Source organism: Saccoglossus kowalevskii, chromosome 6 (genome assembly GCF_978046115.1).
Source record: "Saccoglossus kowalevskii chromosome 6, keSacKowa6.1, whole genome shotgun sequence".
In the NCBI taxonomy this organism is placed as follows: Eukaryota; Metazoa; Hemichordata; class Enteropneusta; family Harrimaniidae; genus Saccoglossus; species Saccoglossus kowalevskii.
Window position 1 is genome coordinate 2,698,388 of NC_140646.1, and position 4,619 is coordinate 2,703,006.

The following is a 4,619-nucleotide window of genomic DNA, read 5'->3' on the forward strand; positions in this document are numbered from 1 at the left end:
AGAGCACACTGCGGAATTTCCTGGTGAAATTTACGTCATGCATTGTCCGTAATCAAGTCCATTGAAATACGTCTCCGATAATCAAAAGACCTATTATTCCGATTTCGATGCAGGTTTGTTTTTGTGTCCCCAAATTATTTCATACTTGGCACCTTTAACAGACTATTATTCTGTGACAAAGCATTTTCTTTAAAAACCCAGACATATTTCGCACCATCATTATCTTTTGAACGATAACTGCGAGTTTGAATGTCCTAGTCCGAACGCACTTGATTTGGCGGCGGTCCCAATGAGTCGTACTCGATCAAAACTTCAACTCGAGAAAAACGCGAAAAACAGTTTTGGTTAATAAAACACTGTAGATTTGCTGCATTATTATAAATATACACTAAAAATGGCCAAACATATTAACCACTGATATCATAGAACTCATAAAGAGTGTCAGATAATGAATATTTTCAAGCTCGAGCGTGGAAAATGAAGAAAACTGCTGGCATTTGAGTCCGTACTCCAGGAACGTTCGGGTTTTCCATTGTTATGCAAACGAACAACGAGGGATAATCCTCTGACAAACATTACTGTCCCACTGTACACGATGACAGTTTACAAACAAGCTAATCCTTCAAGTGTCTCTGATATGACAACTAATAAAACAGTTTTCATGGTGAAACAAAATGGCCGATGTTTGAAAAAAAATTGCTGTGTCAGAGTACAACATAGCTGTGGAATCATAGCCCTATGTTGCCGACCGCATTATTTACGTGACTGACTCTGGCCGGCCCATATGGCTATGGGGCCTTGTGCGACTGAATACCGGTTAAAATCCACATGCCAAATTTGGTCGTCGCGAAAATCACATTTTAAGACCTTCGAAAGTACTCACTATGTTTATTTACTTCCAAACAATGACCAGAACCTATTTGCGCTGTGAAATGAAGACGGTGGTCATAAAAAAATTGACTTTATTTACCGTACACCGAGTCGCAGAAAAATAACATGACGAAAGACGCCATTTTGGACTACAGAGTTACGCGAGACCTATAGCAAATTACGCGAGACCTATAATTTTGTACCACGTGACCGAAATCAGTAGATAAATTGCGTTTATGCAACTAGTTTCTATTATTAAACAAAAATCATACAATTATAAATACTGTATGTGATTGCTTTGTTGGAACAATTAGAATAACGGGAAGAGTGAGTTTTATTCTTCCACCACTGTATCACATGACCGCCAAACGAGATTACATTTATTCTGTGCTAGGGAGTGTGGGATGTCAATGGCTGTCGTTTTCTCGTAATTTGCTTGGTTTCCGCGGTAATTGTTTGAAAATATCACAAATTATTGCTTATTTATAAACACAAATTGCAAACAAAAGTTTGTATGTTATTCATCCAGCTATCAATTCACAATAAAGACTAATCGAAAGCAAAAGCGATTTAATTTACGTATGCCAGATTTCTGTTTTTAAACGGTGATAGATCCCGTAGCTCTATGTTCGACGTACAACAACAACATTAAAAAAAAGACGTCCAAATGAAATTGTTAGGGCGAAATTCGATTGTAGGTCGCACCAAAGAGCTACGGAACCGCAGCTAAGTACAACACTGAATGGCAGATTTTTCTTTGCCTCGTCTGTCAACGCTTTCTTTCTTTTCTTCGCCATTGCGTTAGAAAAAAATTGTATTAGTAAAATAGAATATTGACTTGGAAAATAAAACGATTTAAAAGAAAGTTGTGCAAAGTTACAGTACTCCTTTCGCACAACCTCCCGCCCGCTTCCGCTTTCCAATCACCTTTTTCTCTCGCCTTTGCGACCGCTTGTTGAACTCGACCGGACAATTTCCGCTTTATTTTTGACCGCGCAAACCGCGAAATATTCTGACGTGAAATACAAAATGTATTTCAACACAAGTACTACATGGTTCTTTCCTGATTGTTGAGTCTTCAAAATGTGTTTTGTATAATTATTGTTGTTTTCCCCCGATGCTGAAGGACCGTAAAGCTAAATGGCAGTTACATGCATGGGCTGAGTGAAAGAAAATATTTCTAAGCCTAAAATAAAACCTAATATTACACCTCTTTGTGTATTTGTTAATTTTACGTTTTATGTTTGTCATGACAGTATGTTTGTAAATATCTAGAAAAATCTCATCTTTCGTTGATAATTTCGATTGTTTGTTTGGAATGTCGATCCCCGTTGGTTTCTCCATACTGAGTTCAGGTAGGGCATTGACCGTAATTCATGGGGATCATGTCCGTAATTTGTGGGCTGAAACCCCAAATAATAAAACAAGTATTATTATTTTAATATATATTTTATTTTACACCGCGAAACTAAACTATGCCCAAAACAGAGCTAGAGTTGTTCGCGGTGAAACAACCGCATTGAAGACGATGCAACTTCAACTAGCCATTTCTTACCTTGAAATAAAAACAAATAAAAATTCGAAGAGCATCAGGGAAAATATTAATAATCATCCTTATCAATCGCTTGCTTTATTTTATTCGAATCCATGAAATTCACGATTTTTTTACATTTGTTGGCAACTTCCGCGCTAAAAAAAATTGAAAATGTGGGTGTGGTTATCTTGCGAAGTCCTGTTGATAATACGGACAAATATGCTTCTGTGACCCAGGTCGTGCTCCGATCAGGTGACTCTCAGCCAATCAATGATGTTGTAACAAAGCATATTTGACGCTAATTGAAGGGTCGTCGTACCATCCAATCTCCGGCGTCGATTCACGTAGTTTTTTTTATGCTGTGACAGGCTTCAAAATTATTCGCTGAAAAACATATATTTTGACAAACTGATGGAATTTGACCTTAGTTCAAAAAGAAAATACTAGGCTAAGATACATTAGAGTTCACGCGAATCAGTTTTCTCTGCAAGTTGTGAAATAAAGTAAACCAGAGTAGGGTCGATGATTTTCAGCCTTGAAGGACTTCCGTGTGAATCCTGAGTTTCGAATTGTTCATCGACTGGCCACCAAATAGTTATGGCTATAACTAAATTTGACACGTTTTTCTTTTAAGCCCAATAAATTATTCATACATGTCAAGCTCTGTTCGATTTTTTCAGGGCATATGGCCGTTTTTAGTCGAAAATATTTTTTGTGGGAACACTTTTACGTATACGTATACGGTATAGACCTAACTCAATCAATGATCGTGACTTAATTTTAAAAATTGAATGTCAAATTTTACCAGACGTGGACCGATGTGGATTCGGTATCGATATTTTTGGAATTAATCACTAACATTTCCTCGTTTCTCTGCTCTGTCAAAAGGAGTTACCTAGGCTTTTTTCACGTAACTGTCTCATTAAAATAAAAAAAAAATATTACAACTAGAACAAGCACCCAAAACACGTAACAAGAGGTCCCAGTTCAGTTGCTTTCACGATACAAGTGTAATACAACTATTAGTCTAAGATTTGAAGTGTCGTTCAGAATGTAATAATAGTTAATACAAGTCATTGTCAATGACGCGTCCCCGTTCCGTTCATATTTGAGTGACCTATACATTCAAAGCAGATCATGACCGAAATGCACCTGCATATGTACAACACATTGTACTAAATCTGAACAAAATCCATCCATGCATGACTGAGATCTGGTTCCGGAATTGTGAAAATACGTGATTTTAATGCATTTTCGGTCTTAAAATGGCCATCATTCAGCTATTGTTAAGCGGATCATGAAACAAATGCACATATCTATTTGTGACATGATGTACCATGTGTGTGTGAAGTTTGAACTTGATCAATCCAGACATGTCTTGGATACGGATCCAGAACTGAATTCTTTAAGAAAATGGCCGCCAGTCGGCCATTTCGAACTTGATCCGGAAAAAAAAATGACGTGCATCAAGGTCCTATTATGTTTAATGTAAGTACCAAATTTGAACGAAATCCGTCCATGCATAACTGAGATCCGGGTTCGGAATGGTGAAAATGTGCGATTTCAATGCATTTTCGGCCTTAAAGCGGCCGCCATTTGGCTATCGTTAATGGGATCATGAAACAAATGCACATACATATTTGTGACATGATGTACCTTGTGTGTGTGAAGTTTGAACTTGATCAATCCAGACATGTCTCGGATACGGATCCAGAACTGAATTCTTTAAAACAAAATGGCCGCCAGTCGGCCATTTCGAACTTGATCTGAAAAAAAAATGACGTGCATCAAGGTCCTATTATGTTTAATGTATGTACCAAATTTGAATGAAATCCGTCCATGCATAACTGAGATCTGGGTCCGGAATGGTGAAAATGTGCGATTTCAATGCATTTTCGGCCTTAAAGCGGCCGCCATTTGGCTATCGTTAATGGGATCATGAAACAAATGCACATACATATTTGTGACATGATGTACCTTGTGTGTGTGACTGTGTGCTAGTGTTTTAAAACACTAATTTGAGCAACGTTATTTCGCAATTTCGATCTTTTGTAAACCTGGGGTGATGTATCAAGGTCTAAAGTACTAGTAACCGTTTTATCAATTTTTGAAAAATCAAGAAAAAAGTGAAAATTTCCCTTCTCGCTACCTTAAATATTACTTAGCTTCGAAATTATACAACGTAACTAAGGGGACATTGCCAATTTACGGGCAG